Source organism: Bubalus bubalis, chromosome 1 (assembly GCF_019923935.1).
Source record: "Bubalus bubalis isolate 160015118507 breed Murrah chromosome 1, NDDB_SH_1, whole genome shotgun sequence".
Taxonomy (NCBI): Eukaryota; Metazoa; Chordata; class Mammalia; order Artiodactyla; family Bovidae; genus Bubalus; species Bubalus bubalis.
In genome coordinates, this window is record NC_059157.1 from 89,534,813 (window position 1) to 89,550,896 (window position 16,084).

General features: G+C 39.4%; 2 protein-coding genes across 5 annotated transcripts in view; one reads left to right on the plus strand and one right to left on the minus strand.

Annotated features, from left to right (window-relative positions):
• Positions 1–16,084, plus strand: part of CMSS1 (cms1 ribosomal small subunit homolog) — a 389,262-nt gene that overhangs the window by 52,691 nt on the left and 320,487 nt on the right. The gene's annotated exons all lie outside the window — the stretch shown is intronic.
• FILIP1L (filamin A interacting protein 1 like) overlaps positions 1–16,084 on the minus strand; it is a 115,068-nt gene that overhangs the window by 40,758 nt on the left and 58,226 nt on the right. Inside the window, exon 1 of one of the 3 annotated variants that reach the window (XM_006047794.4) lies at positions 5,213–5,351. The exons of the other annotated variants lie outside the window; for them this stretch is intronic. The gene's annotated coding sequence lies outside the window, so the exon portion shown is untranslated. Of the gene's footprint in view, positions 1–5,212; positions 5,352–16,084 lie in introns of those variants that run through there. 3 annotated transcript variants of the gene reach the window in all.

The window sequence follows — 16,084 nt, forward strand, 5'->3', positions numbered from 1 at the left end:
GCACAGTGCCTACTAGACACTCAGTAAATGTTTGGTACTGATGAGGAGTCACCAGCCCTAGGCTGGCTTCACAGGTTGACACTGGCATTACCTAACTTTGAAACTACAGAAAAATCATTCCTTTTCTGTAAAACCTGGCAGATGTACTGGATTACCCACAGAAACTTTGGAATCAAAGTATATTGAAAACGGGAATCTGCTAATTTCTAGTCACAGCAAGGACAAACTGTTTGGTCCCCATGAATGCGGTAGGGGGCAGGCATTCAGCTGAGGCACAGGGATTAGTGGGAAACAGAGGAATACCCTTTATTAGAGACAAAAGCACTACACGCTGCTCTTTCATGTTTTGCTTCCCGTCCACTCCTTGCCCAGAGGCAATTCACCTGGTACTCTTTCACCATCTTCATTCTCATTATTTTGGGGAGGATGTTAAAGTGAAGTAGGTGTAGGTGGGTCGACAGAGAAGCATCTGACTTGAAGTCTGCCTACATAACATATAATGTACGGTAAAAGCAGATTGCTTTGACTTCACTGCCTTGATTTAATCTGAGCCTAATTTGTTTTCTGGTTTTTGTGTTTTTAAGTCAGTTCTATGTGGTTTAATCAAACAGTGGCAGAGATCTGTTTAGGGTCCTGCACAAAGTCTGAGGGGGCCCTTCCTAGCCCACTGTTTCCAGAAATATTTTCCTCCCAAATAAGAAGCTTCTAGGTTGTAATTTGTTCATATGTTCATTCAATACCCTTCTTGGTCTTGTGACATACCTACTAACTTAACTAGGTCTTTCTTTTTTCCAGGTGCTAGGGATAAAGTGGTAGCAAAACTCACCCTCAAGGAGTTTATAGTCCAGGAGATAGATGATAAACAAATTAGCAGTTAATGTGCAATTTAATGTCATAAGAAATGCATGATATGAAGTAAAGTAAAAGAAGTATCACTGGAGCTTAAAGCCCACAGTGACTTCATCTGAAAGTTCTGGGAGGGTTGTTTCAAAGGCATTGAGTCACTTGGGGTTTTTAAAGGGAACCTGCTAGCTGGGGAGGTACAGGGAATGCAGACTGCTTAGTTGGAAGGTGCTGAGAAGAGGTCACTTGTCATGTTAGTGGTTCAGGCCTAAGGGACTTTAACTGTAAAGCATACACACTCTTTGCAGGGCACCTCTCAGCTTTTGGGCAGAGAGCGAGCTTTGCCACCCAAAGGACCTTTAAGTACATTTATTATTTGTTTTCTTTGTTCTCCTTTATCACCTCCCTTCCATTGTTGTAGCCTGGTTAAACTGTAATGATTTTCACCTCTTTCCTTTCTCTTTGTCTTCTTACTACTTGTACTTATTAACAAAGACTTTGAACCTTTCTACTTTTTTTTTTTTTTAATGGATTTTATATCCAAATTAACACATACCAAGGCTTCTTCTGGGGCTTCTGTTCTCATCTTTTCCTGCCATTCATTTAAGGGGAAACCAAAGGCTGCAGTCTAAAAATGCAGGCGGCCCTGGCTCTGCTTCTGAGCAGCTCTGTGTCTCTGAGGCAAGTCACACGGTGGACATGAATTTCTTCTGCAAGGTGAGGCATTTGGATCACATGGCTTCCAAGGCCTCTTCCAGCTATCAAGTTCTATGGACATTCCCTGCTAGGGTGTGTGTGGGTGTATATGTGCACATGCACACATGTGTGTGTGGGAGTATATGTGCGTGTGCGTGTGTGTGTGTGTGTGTATGCACTCTCTGGGGCCTGGGACATCCCACAGTCGATAAGAATTTATCAAGGCACTTCTCAAACTCACATCTGTGGGATTCAGTGTTTGCTATTCTGACATAATATACACTCTCTTTTACTGATAGTAACTGTCCTTTAGCCTAGAATCAGTAGTTGCCATAAACAGAAACAAGGAATTTGCACTTCTACCTGTCCCAGTGGTAGATACAGTTACCTACCTATTCCTCTGCATACCTTCTTACCCCTTCCCCCACAGAGAGACATATCATTTCCTAAGCTAGTCATTAAAAAAAAATAATAATTGTATCTTTAAGAGTTAACCTTATTTTGAAACCAGTAGGGCAGAGGAATGTGAGGATGGTTAGACTGGAGAAAGAACGCTGCTAATGTGTTATTCTCTGTTCTTGGGCTCAGAATGAAAACTGCTGTTATCCTATCTAACCTGCTAAATTAGAATCTCCTGGAGCAAGCATGAAAAGGAAGTCCTCCCATATCTGAAAAAGAACCAAGTGACTTTCCTTGGAGAGCCTTCCCACTTTTACTTGCCTTGCAGCTTTCCCAGACGGAGGTAATGTTAGTGCAGAAGAAGGCCGGGGGAGAGAATCTCAACTCTGTTTTTAAAAAAAGGAAATGTAGGAGAACTTACAACAGTGTTGGTGATGATCTGCTAAGGAATTAGTGCACCTAAACCTCCAAGCAGAAGCTAACTGGCCAGAGGATTTTCTAAAAGTCTTTGCAGCACACATGACAGAAACATTAAGTGATTGAGTTGGTGGCCCGTATAGACTGTAGTGATGGCAGAGGCAGCCATAAAAATATTTCTCCGAAAGTCTTATGCTGCATATGCAGTGTCTCTTCATCTTTAAATCCTTATTTAAACATAATTTACAAAAACTAAATCAGTTTTTATTGAAGCTAAATTCACAAAGGTAAATTAAACTCTAAAAATCATTTAAAATTAATGATAAGCCCAAGAGGATAAGGTGTGTTCGATTTTTCCAAGATAATGATTGGCTTTGTGGATAACAGATTTTAATTCCTGAAGGAAGTTGAGACCAATATTGCTTTACATACCCTGATATTACTTCATAATAGCCAGTCTTTTATAAACAGTTCTCTTCCTGCTCCCCCTTCCTTCTTCCTTTTAATAGGAGGCTGTATTTTTTTTCTCCATTCACCTTGTAAAAGCATTCACTTTGCCCTGAAGCAATAGATATAGACAGAACACGACCTAAGAAGAATTAATGGAATTTTATTCTTCCTGTCTCCCATTTTCATTTTTACCTCAAAATCCATTTATTACCAAAGGCAATTTTTGGAGGGGGAGAGGTAGCAAAGAATCCTAAAGCAAAACTCAGAGCATTTTGAGAAAGCAGATTAATGGGAATTGCAAGTGGACTTGAGAAGTTCTAAGCTTGATTTGTATTTTCATATTGACTGTTACTACAGACTTCATCACAGCATTAGGAAAATATCACAAAAATACCAGGGCTTAACAGGTAAGGTTAATCACCATGGAAAGGTAAATGAGTTTATGAATTATAAAATTAATATGTTTTTTGAAGATGTAAAAATTCACATTGATTCAATCCAAAATATTTTTTCCATCATATAAATTGTCTCAAGAACTAAGAAATGCTCACTCAGAGAGCCCACTGTGAGATAATGTATCCATGAAAAATCTTTTTAACTTTCAATTTTAAAAGGGATTTTAACAGGTGATTGTTCTTTGAACTGTGCTTTAATAAATGGAAAATAGTGTGGACTACTGAAGTGTGTTATTTAAAATTTTTTTACAAACTGATGCTTGCCTGTTTTAAAAAAATAAAATGCAGACTCTGGAAACACAGCTGTTAGAACTTTGATAGAGGTTATGATTTTCAACAGTTGAGCTAATCGTTTATGATACAGATGGTACTTTGGGTAAAGCTAAAACAATAATTGATGGTTTCTGTTTCTCTCCTCCTCTATTAGATTCAAGAGTGGAATACCTTTTTTCCAAGACAGGAATCTTTTTCAGTTTCCAGTTACATATATCAAATAAACAACTTTTCTGTTGCATATTCTGTTCTTCTCCACAGTAACCTGGGTGTTGCCCCCACTCTCTTCTCATTATGGTAGGCTTCCCTAGATTTGAAATAATAGTTTTGAGGAAATCCTACTTCTCAATACTAACCTGCAGTTTGTAAAGCCTATCTTCAGGCCAAGGAACATATAATTTTTCTTTTAGAATACTAAAACCAAAGGCCTGCATTGCTCCAAACAAAATTAGCTAACAAAACAAAAATCCTCTGAAGCAAAAATGGCAGGCACCAATGTCATATACTTTTAAAAACTCAACCACAGAATTACTAGAAATACAGATATATTCCACATTTTGACCAGGTAAAACAAATCTATGTTTCAAATGATAGATAAAACATAGAAACTATTTTACAAGGAAAATAATTCTTTCACACACTTTTTGTTAAGTTTTGCTTTATAACATATGTTCAGACCAAGTAAAATTTAAGTGATAAATCATTTTTCATCTCATATTCCAGTGTTTTTGACATAGCATATTTTATTTTTAATTCCTCTGATGATTTTTATTCTGAAAAGTAAAGTAAAATAAGTCAATTTTCAGCATCTGCCACTTGTTCGGTTATGATACTGTAAGGATTCATTTATAGCAGTAGTCTATTCAAGGTTTAGAGGTAATAAATAATGGCTCAAAATGCCACTGATTAACAAAATTCTTCTATAGGCTTATTTATTATGTAATTCTACATTATGAACTACTGTCCAACATATTACTGTACAGAAACTAGCTTTATCTTTAATTGCAGTGCAGTTTGTCATTTACCCATTGACTGGAGTTGAAGTAAAAAGTTAGAACACAAAACTGTGATAGTTACTTTCTTGTACTAATTAAAACTTGTTTTATAAGACAGATTAGCATTTGTAGGATTTTTTTGAATCTTAAAAAGTGCTTTACTTTTAAAGTTAGATTCATCCTAATTACAAGATGTATTCCTAACAAGGGTTTTCTAGTCTTTCATATGAAGATTTATAAAAGAGAGAGGACACTGGGTGGGAAAGAAATCCACTACCTTGTGGTAGTTTTTCGCTTTGTGCTCTTGTAAGACTTAAAGGAGTTGGAGTCCTAGGAGAGATAAGATCAGGAGAGTTGTTGTATTACAGCATATTCCCCCCACCCTCTCTCCCAAAGATTTCTCAATAGAGGCAGGATACAATGCATAACTTATTTGGAAGGCGTCTATAATACATAGTCATCCCTCACCTCCACATTTAAAAATAAATCCCAAATCTGTATTCTCCGTCAGAGAAAACTTTTTAAGTTTTGTGTGAGTTGGGAAAGGCTTTGATCCTGGAGTTCATTGGACGCGCTTTTCGAAACCTGTTTGCAGTTCGTGATGCTGATAACTTTAAAAGCCACCTACAGACTGCCTGGCTCTCCGCTCCCCTTGCTGGAGCGGAGCGGCTCTCCCGGGCTTACCTGAGTCGCCTGCGCCGGGGCCGGGCGGGGACCGGGCGGGGACCGGGCGGGGGCCGCAGTCGCGCGGCGTCGCGAGCGGGCTGTGCGCGCTCCGGGAGTCGCCCGAACAATGCGAACGGGGCGCCGAGCGCGCCCGGCCTATGGGCGTTACGTCACTGCGCTGCCTTATAAGGCGCTCCGCGTGTGCAGCGCGGGCGGCGGGGGCGCCGGTGACAGCCAGACCCGCAGCGGCGGCGCTGCAGCGCGCCCCGGCCCCGCAGACGCTCGGACCGTGTGAACGTCCCGTCGGTCCCGGCTCCCCGCGGAGGGGAATGGGAGGCCGGTCGGGGACGCTGGCGCCCTCCAGCCGGGCTAACCTAGTCTTTGGGGGTCATGGTCGATCAGCTTGTAACTTTTATTCCTCTGGGGCGCTAAAGCTTCTGTTATTGCTTGGGATTCTTAAATATACATCATGTTATTCTTATGTATGCTTTGTAAATACGTTTTTCTTAAGTTTGTTTTTTGCTCGCTGGGGGCGGAGGGAGAGTGTGGAGGCGGGAAGTCTCTCTCTTTTTCTTTTTTTGGTGGTGGGGCAAGACATCTCCGGGAGTGATTTAGACTTCAAACCTTCTCTTTCCTCTTTGTAAAGAGTAGGGGTCCTCAGAGGATAGTATTTTATTTCCTGATGATGTAACTACCAAACAATTCTTCAAGTGATGATGGGAAGGCCAGATGAAATCTTATTTTTTTCAGTGTTTTTCCTGAAAGAACCTCCTCATTCCTCATTTCTGCATGCCTGTGTTTTAATGAAAGTAGTTAAAACTAATCGGTTTATTTGGCAGGGACAGTATTTATTAAAGAAATTTAACGTTTTGTGCTGTACTTTCAAGATAGTATAAAAATAGAACTTCAAAACTAGTTTTAATTCATCTGTTCTCTTCTACAAAATAAAACAAAATGAAAAAAAAACAGAGGAAAAAAGAAACCAACAAAATATGACTGAGTTAAGCTTGCTACCTTTTACTCTGGGACAAGTTTACTTGTTTAAAAACTTTTTCTAGTAAATGAGAATTAACTTCCTAATTGCTTTGCACATCAATAAGAGAAGTAATCTCAAAAAGTCCTAGCCAACTATATGAATCTGCTAAGTAAATTAGAGACATGGCTGCCTCATTTGTGAGTTTCAAATAAACTGAGTAGTTTAAATAACTTGAGTCTGTTTAATTTTTTAAATTACATTAAAATAGGATTGCTTCCTATTATAATGTACATGTCTATGGAATTATTGTTTCCATATGTTTCGTCAAACAGAAATAATAAAAATAGTCTGCCTGTTTCTTTTCTTTAGTGTGGAGTGGAGAAAGTCTGGTTGCAGAGGATTTATAGTTAGTGAAAATGGTGTGGAGAAAAGATGCAGGGCCCCAAAAGAAGTGTGTATCATCTTTAATAGTGGGCTCACGTTGACAGTTCTAGATCACTCTACCTGTCTACTGAGAAGCATATTAAACTAAGCCCTGCTTTTTGTATATACTCTTTTAAGAGAAGTGAATGACCATTCACTTCAGCTGAACTTAAACTTTAATATTTGATTAGCAGTTTTGTATTAACATTTTAGATGTTAGTTTGTTGGTTTTAATGGTTACTTTGCCTTATGTTGTGTGTGTGTGTGTGTGTTAGTCACTCAGTCCTGTCTGACTCTTTGTGACCCCATGGACATAGCCCATTAGGCTGCTCTGTCCATGGGATTCTCCCAGCAAGAATATTGGAGTAGGTAGCCATTCCCTTCTCCCAGGGGTCTTCTGGACCCAGGAGTTGAACCTGCGTCTCCTGCATTCCTTACCATCTGAGCCACTAGGGAAGCCCATGAAGTGTATTTAAATCTTTTGTGTGTGTGTGTGTGTGTGTCCTGTGCTTACCTTGTACTTATTAAACATACTTTGAGATTTTTATACTGTTGCAAATGAGACAAAATGACTGTTACGAAAGTTGCATGAAGCACAAATTCCTGAATCTCAGTTCCAAACTGGTACGGTAAAGTACCTCTACCCAAAGCTAGCATTTTTGTAACTCGTTCTGCCTCCTTTCCACTCTGATGGATACAGAGACTTCCTCACATTTGACACTGCCTTTTATTTCTTTCTTATATTTTTGTACTTCTGCTTTGCATTTATGTCTATGCTTTTGACTTCCCAGTTTCCCTGTAAAATTGTCAGGATTATGTCCTCATTTTCTTTGGTTGAAGTAACTGAAGACTAGAGAAGTTAAATGGCTGCAAGACTTGTCTAGGATTCTTGAAGCAAATAAGACTCTGATGCTGGGAGGGATTGGGGGCAGAAGGAGAGGGGGACGACAGAGCATGAGATGGCTGGATGGCATCACTGACTCAATGGACGAGAGTCTGAGTGAACTCCGGGAGTTGGTGATGGACAGGGAGGCCTGGTGTGCTGCGATTCGTGGGGTCGCAAAGAGTCGGACACGACTGAGCAACTGAACTGAACTGAACTCCCAGGTTCCTTTGCTGTTACTCCCTGAAGCACTGGTCCCTGACACAGCTACAACTCAGCCTTGCAACGAAGGTCATGGTATGTGACCACTCTCCTCAGGAACCAGTTAGTGACTCTCATTGGTTGAGCTTGTAGCACACACCAGTCACGGTGCTTAGTGCTCTGCATGCACTCCATCATTCAATCTGCATAACATTCTGAGGTGGTTTATCCACACTTTTCAGATGACAAAACACATTTGAAAGGGTAAAATTGCTTGACCAGTCACACTGCTGGTAAAGTAATGAAAAGAAAAATTTGAAGCAGTGTTTATATGTATACAGGCTTAGTCTTACCCTCTCTTAGGGATTTACTCAGAATCTCTCAGAGGTGTTGTTAGTAAAGAAATAATCAGATTTAACTGAGAAGTTTGTGTCTTTATTTTCCAGACTGAATGTTGAACTAAGAAAGCTAAAACTCAGGCTCTTCAGGGGCTACACACCAAAGCCGCCCTGATTGTGTGCTGAATAACCCCAGGGAGTGCTGTTTACATTGGAAACACTGTGGATTTGTATATTTACTAAGATAGTTTTCTTGAGGATGTTGGCAACATGTTCTAATAAACTTAGAATATTGTAACAGTTCTCCAGCAGTTGAAAGTGGAACATTTTGAAGAAGGGCACCCAGGGTGATAGGAGGAAAGGAGATAAGTGCCTTCTGGGGAGGGCACCCTGGGTCTTACAGTGCACACTTCAGCCAGCCATTGGCGTTGCGCTCCACTGCCACATGTCAATGAGTAGGCTTTTATCTCCTTTCCTCCTATCAGCATTCTCTTTGCGGTGTAATTTTTGTTCTTTTAGCTTCTAACATATATTTATTACGAAAAGAATAGCGATGTGACCATTGTGCCACAGTCTTGGCCAAGGAAGTTGTTATTTCCCTTTTTACGGAAAATTTCACTGCCCAGTTCCTATGTGACTCTTCATTTTATAATCAAGAATTTTGTACAAATAAGTATACCTACAAATAAAAGTCCTTTCTACAGTGAGTAAGCTGATTTATAATCTAAATCAGCAATAGTTTAAGTTATCATTTGGAGATGGTACAGAGGAATTTTTCTAAGTTAATTGCTTTCTAATGTGGAAGTAAGGTTTGTAGGCAACAAGGCTGGAAACTAGGATATATTGACTTGATTGAACTGTGTGAGGTCACTTTTGTTAAATAGTCAAAAACAGTTGAATATCAGCAGTTTCCCAGGGTTCAAGCTATTGCCAGGAGGTTATTACAGTGACCACAGCAACCAATGTCATTAGTAATGTCCACAATGTCATCATTATTTAACTGTTTTAAAATACCATTAACGTGTTACTAAACATAACAGAGCCCGTTCTCTTTGTGAAGTGACTGCTCTTTCTTTCTTGTCCTGTTTCCATGTCTTTGTTTCTTCTTGTGATTGGTGAAGTCTTTTAGTCATCCGAAAAAGTGCCAGAGAAGCAGTATTCATAATTAGCTGAACCTTTTCTAGAACCGCCCATAGTTTTTGCTGTTGGCTCTTTAATCAGGTAAGGGGAGATGTACACTGTTCTGTGAAGTTCTGCTGTAAGCTCTGGGATGGTAATGCTAACTCTGAATGGGACACATTTGCCCCTTTGCCTCTCATAGGGTTTACGTGGAAACACTGTAACAGGCAAAGAAAAGCAACAATTTTTATTATGGGCATGGTCCTGTTATAAGAAGCGAAGGGAATGGGGGAGATCCAGGATGGCATGGGGCGAGGCAGAATGCTGTGGTCCTCCATTGCATCAGGCTGCAGTTAGATTGGCCAGAGCATGAGTCTTTGGTGCTAAGACACTCCTGACAGAACATTCTAACATCTCACGGGCAGACTTCTTGCCACATGGCTTTGCTGCTGAGCATTGGACAAGCCTGACATGGGCTTTTCTCCTGCTCCACAATTTAGGAGGAAGGCTAAAGGGACTGAGCACCACGATGGACAGCTGTGGAACATGGAGCCAAAAGGAAAGTCTGAGGGTGAAAACAGCTTCTCTCCATGCCAGGGAGAATCAGTTTTCTGACCTACCTCTTTCTTTTTACCCTTCTTTCAGTTCCCTGGTGGTATCTGCCTCACTCTGTACACATAAACGCCCACATGAAATATACCACGTCCCCAGGCAGCACAGCATTTAACATGTGCACAGAGAGCTTTCACCAGCAGTTAATGGGCTGCAGTGAACTTCAGTTTATGTGTAGGTCGTCTTTTTTTACCTGCAGCCCAAGTCTCCTGTCCCAGACCTCCATATGCGTGCATGCTTAGTCACTCAGTCCTGTCTGACTCTGCAACCCTGTGGACTGCAGCCCACCAGGCTCCTATGTCCATGGGGATTCTCCATGTGAGAATTTTGGAGTGGGTTGCATTTCCTTCTCCAGGGGATCTTTCCCACCGAGGAATTGAACCCACATGTGCTTGGCAGGCAGATTCTCTACCACGGAGCCACCTGGGAATCCCATTCATACTTTAGCTGACTTTGATTTTAAAAAGGGACCAATCCCTTTGAGAGTTAACTTGGGCTGATAACAACAGTATCAGTGGTAATGTTAGGAAATGGGAAGCCCTTTATTCACGTTAAAATGAATGCTATTCTGTGGCTTTAAAAATTAATTTAAAAATAGTTCAGTGCCCATGTCATAATTTGGAAAATGCAAAAAAGTCAAAAAGATGTTTTACAACTAGTCCTACCACATGATTACTGCCAGCTATTAACAATTCCATGTACTGTGTTTCCTTTTAGTCTTTTTCTAAGCATTTGTAAAGAATTATGTTCCTGTCTTTTCTATAGACATTGGGTCATTTAAAAGCATATATTTGCATATTTTCCCTAGAAATGGTGGGTCACGAAGCCAACCACTGACATCACCATTGTTTTTTCTTCAATAAGTGAAACAAGGAAGTGCATAGTTAATGGAGACTCCTCTGCTTCAGAGACCTCCTGTTCTTGGTTTACGTCGGATGCTATGAGTTGACTATAGGACACTAGTGAGCATGCCAGTTGGTGAGCAGGATAACTTGGAGAGAATGAAGTATGGATAATATGATGCCACCATAAGATTATTAAATGGGAAGCAGGAAAAGCCTGCTATTTAGGTCCAGTCCTTTTGCTTATTTATTCCTGTAAACATTTTATGTTTCCTTGGTAACTAATAATAGTTTTGAGAAATTGTTGCACTCATAAGTATTACTGCAAGAGTAAAAAAAAAAAAATCCTCGAATCACAGAAATTAGACAGAAAAGACCTATTAGGTCATCTTCTTTGTCCCTTGCCAGTACAGATTGTTCTCAATACTTTGTTCAGTCCATTTTTTTTAAAGGGACCTTGTAAACTAGTTTATGCTTCATGTTTTTTTAAAGTAATGCATTTTAAAAGCAACTTCTCTCGACAGATTTTTCTGTATCATTGTAAAGCCTAATTTCAGGCTAAGTATTTTTGGAGGAGGATCTATGGATTCAAGGTACAGTTGAACAGGTTTTTTAGTTGAAACTCATTGGAGCAGTTCAGGATGTTACTAGAATAGTTGACTAAGGATAAAACAGATGGGTGAGTTGAATTTATGTTTTCTTTTATCCCTGGAAAGTCAAATATAACAATGCATGAGGATAAACTTTTAATCACGTAAGTTCATTGAAATGGGTCTAGAAGGCCTAAGGAATAAAGCACTTAGGAAATAAAAAGGAAATAAGAGTAAAATAGTTCATTCTAAGGTTGTTTTTATGAAAGAGACATTTTATGATCTTCCCTCCTGTCCCTGATTCTGCTTTGTCCATTATTTACAGTTGATCATTGTTTGTTGTGAAGGTGGCTTCTGGTTGTTAAATTCCTTCCCTCAGTCAGGCAACTACTTCCAAACCCCAGAGGGATAGAATAAAACTATCTCATGGAGCAGTCAGTGGTAGTGGTATAGCCTAAATGTTTCACTTCCCTACATTATGGCTAAAGATAAGATATCTTCACTGGGATAAAATGACAGACAAATTAAGAAATGAGAAATGTGCTTTGAGTTTTATTAGGAAGGATGATTATTTCATAAAATCACGTTTTATAGTGTAAAAGACCTCAGAAAACATCTACTCTGCTTATTACCACTCTTTGTTCTCCCTTTTTAAGTAGATAGTTGGAGCTCAGAGAGGTTAAAGGACTTGCCCCAAGGTCAAACAATAAACTGGTGATCCAGCCACTGTGTTTTATGGGTCTACATGCCTCTGTTGGGAAACATGAAAAATCAAAAATGACTAACTAATGTGATTAAAGTGAAGTAAAGTGAAGTCACTCAGTCGTGTCCGACTCTTTGCGACCCAATGGACTGTAGCCTACCAGGCTCCTCCCTCCATGGGATTCTCCAGGCAAGAGTACTGGAGTGGGTTGCCATTTCCTTCTCCGGGGATCTTCCCGACCCAGGGATCGAACCTGGGTCTCCCAAATTCTAGGCAGATGCTTTAACCTCTGAGCCACCAGGGAGAGAACTGTCAAAAAGAATGTATCTGAAATCCTAGTTACTGTAATATTAGTATAATCTACCATGGTTTATACTAACTACAGAACTAATATGGAACATTAATGAGCAAGTTATTTACTTTATGGATTAAAAATGCAATAGTTTGTTGCATTTCTTTTAAGTTAAAGATCTGTATAATACTGGTAATCAACCCAAGCCACCAAGATTGGTAATGGGTTGACAACTCTGGTCAAAAATATCTGAACTTTTAATATTAATACTGTGTTATCATATAACAACATTGTCTTACATGCTTGCCAATTGTTTATTCTGTACATGAGAAATCCTTTTATAATTTATGTCACTAGGCATCTAATCTGCATCATAAAATACAGGTTTGGGAGGGAGATAAAAAGTTCTGTGTTCACGCTCAAATTGGAATCTCTCTCAAGTGAGAATTTCAACCTTCTTCCCAGGAATTGGTGCATACACAGTTCAGTTGTCACGAGCTGAATAGCCCCAGCGATTTGTTACTTCCTCAACAAGTCCACTCCATTCCAATCTAAAAATTGGCTTTTTCCAACTTCCACTGACATTCCTGATCTTTCCATGGAGCTGTGTTGAATAAATGCATTGCTTTGACATGACAGTTTTTTAAGTATTTGAAGACAGTTTGTCCTCAATTGTCAGCTGTGCCTGTTTGATATGAGTCCTTTCACACCTCGTCTGTATGGTTTGGAGCTCAAAATGAGCAATTTGCTTCTGTGTATTAGGATCATCTTCCCCTTCATAGACTTACAGACTTTGCATGTGTACCTAAATTATCTAAGCATTTTAAGATAATTATCTAAGACAACCTACATCAAACTTCTGTGTCATTGAGCTTCCTGATCACCAGCCTCCTAATGAACAGCCTCACACTTAAGTACTTTCATCATGCACTGCTCCTGTGATAATCTGGGTTAATCACTTCTATCCTGTGTTGGTTTTGTTTATATCTTTGTTTAATAACAATTATATATAACACATTTATTATTTAATGGATGCCATGAACTGTATGCTTTACATATAATAGCAACTTTGTCCACATAATGACTCTGTGAGTTAAATAACCGAGGACAAACAGAGAGGTGAATTAACTTGTATAAGATCACAAAGCTAGTTAAGAGTGGCACCAGGATTTGAATTGCAGACTGACTTCAGCAACCTCTGATATCACACTCAGTGTCTTGTAGTAGAATTTGATCTTGGGGGCAATTGGTACTAAGCCTGGAGTCATGGAACTTTGTATCTCTCTTATCTGCCATCTAGTTCATTAGGCTTGCACTGTAGGGTAGCAGGGGCTTCCCTGATGGCTCAGAAGGTAAATAATTCACCTGTAATGCAGGAGACCCCGGTTCAGTACCTAGGTCAGGAATATCAGGAGAAGGGAATGGCTACCCACTCCAGTATTCTTGCTTGGAGAATTCCATGGACAGAGGAGCCTGGTGGGCTACAGATCATGGTTGCAAAGAGTTGGACAGGACTGAGCAACTGACACTTTCACTTTCGCTTCATGCGATAGTAGAGTGAGAATGAATCTGGAGATCATCTGGTCAGCTTCCCTCATCTTGTAGTTTGTATAACTGAAACTCAACTGTGCAGTAGCCTGTTCAGGGACGTGCAGAGAGACCATAGTTCAGGCCTGTGTGTGCACCACAGTTTTCTGCTGCAGAACTCTGAAGTATTTCTGCTTGTACAGTTTCTTCTCTCCTCTCCTTCCTCCCATTCCTCTTCTCTTTCTTCCTTCCTGTCTTCTTCTCTCCCTCTCCTGTTATTTTTGGCATTAAAGCATTAAAACAACAGTAACAGTAATATAAATCACATTGAAAGGATCACTTAAAAATCCAACCATACTGTGTTTTAAACTGTTTTCGTTTATTGCCAGCTTCTGAATCTGTAAGTTTTTTATCTTTTCAGATTATGACATAGGTTTAAGAATCTTATCAAATATATTCTTAAAATCTCTCTGACTTAAGTTTCATAGTTCAAAGAAGATTTAAGGAGTGGGAAGGGAATGGCAAGGAACTGCTGTCATTTATTGAGAGCCTCATATGTGGTGGTTGCTCTGCCCAGCCCTCTACCTTGGTGTCTCAAACCTGCTTTCCACTCTCTGAGATTCTGTATGAGGACTGGCACAATACCCTGCACAGGGTGAGTATTCCACAAGCCTGCTGAGTGAGGAAATGACTGGAAAGAAGTGCTTTGGATCTGGCAGGAGAAAGAGAAAGAGGTGATGACCACGTACACACTATTCCCACTCATTGACTCAGCTTTTGCATCATTTTATGTGCCATTTATTTCTCATCTGTGAAGGCACATGTGCGTGCAGGATGCTATGGGATCCTATTTGTAGTAATAGATTTTGGCCTTGTACTTTTAACTCAACATGATACTGATTAAGTCTTGATCCAGAAGCTATTCTTTATTACATTTACTCAAGTTTCTTTAGTTTCCTTGATCACAAATATTATTCAATAGGGAAGATTCCCCCATGGGATTGTATTTAATCATGCAAGTAGGGAAAAGTCTGTCATGATAGTGCTGACAGCCTGAGAACTTGAGGAGTAAAAACTGGAGGGACGGAGTTTCCTCCTAGCACTGTCTCTTGGCAAAACATAACTTGAAATAGAGCTGATTTCTTTTTAAATATAATAAATTCTAATGAAAACTGATCCAGTTGAGTTTTGAAACACATAGAATCAATTTTCAGTTACCATGAATGGCTCTTGCCCTAGTGATGCCAGAATGTCCATGTTCCAGTTCACTTACTCACATTGGGAATCTGGAGAGTCACTGGTGTTGACTTTGAGTGACCTCAAATTTATCTCCAAATGCTGATCTACTCTGATAAGATTGACAAAAGTGATACGTTTATCATAAGATTACTTATTTGTCTCATTACTAGTCTATGCCACTTAAGAGTGTGCTATAAATTAATTTTCAAATAAATCCTGTGAATAGCTCAATTATATTTCATTACCTGACCTTTCATTACAAAAATTAAAAGTTCGTTCCTAAATGCAAGTATTTTAAATTAGCATGCATTCATAAACTTATATTGGCATTTCTTCATTTCCTCTTTTTAATATATCAGTAGGTTCAAAACATGAAAATGGCTTAGGTCTTGTTTCATCTCTGATACGTGCTGACCAACTTTTGGTTAAAAGCAGACTCTATCCAACCATCCATTCTCTATCTATGGCTGCTGTTTGCTGAAACCTTGTGGAACAGATGTCTTCTTCCCTCCTCATTGCTTACAACCCCTTACCCCTGGCCCTAAAACACACACACACACTGTGTAAGTACACATTCTGGCTTTTATGTATGCTCACTCACAACTACAAGAGAAAATGAAGAATAATAAAATTCAACTTTTTAGGTCAGGAATGAAAATCTACTTCCCAAAGGCTGTCTATGTTACTTTTTTTGTCCAGTGCCAGTGACCATCAAACTATTCCTAGGAAATGGAAGTTCTTCACATTGTATACTTACTCTTTATAGATGCTTTCCACCTAAATAAAATCCTTTTATATTAATATAGCTGTATAACCTTTCTTTTGATTAGTGGTTGCCTGATAATGTCTCTTTTTCCATATAGTTGGGAATTATTATTGTTAGAATTGTTTTACTCCAGCCTGACAGTCTTTGTCTTTTAATGTATTTAGTCTGTTACAGTGATTGTTGATGTATTTGGATTTACTTTTGTCATCTTATTTGATGGTTTTGTTTTTTACCACCTTTTTTGCTGTTGTTTTGTCTCATTTCTTGGCTTCTTTTGGATTTTATTTTTATTCATTTTCGCCCTCTCTACTTGGAGTTATACACTGTTTCTATTCTATTAGGAACTAATTAGCCTATACATTCTGCCTCACAAGTTAAA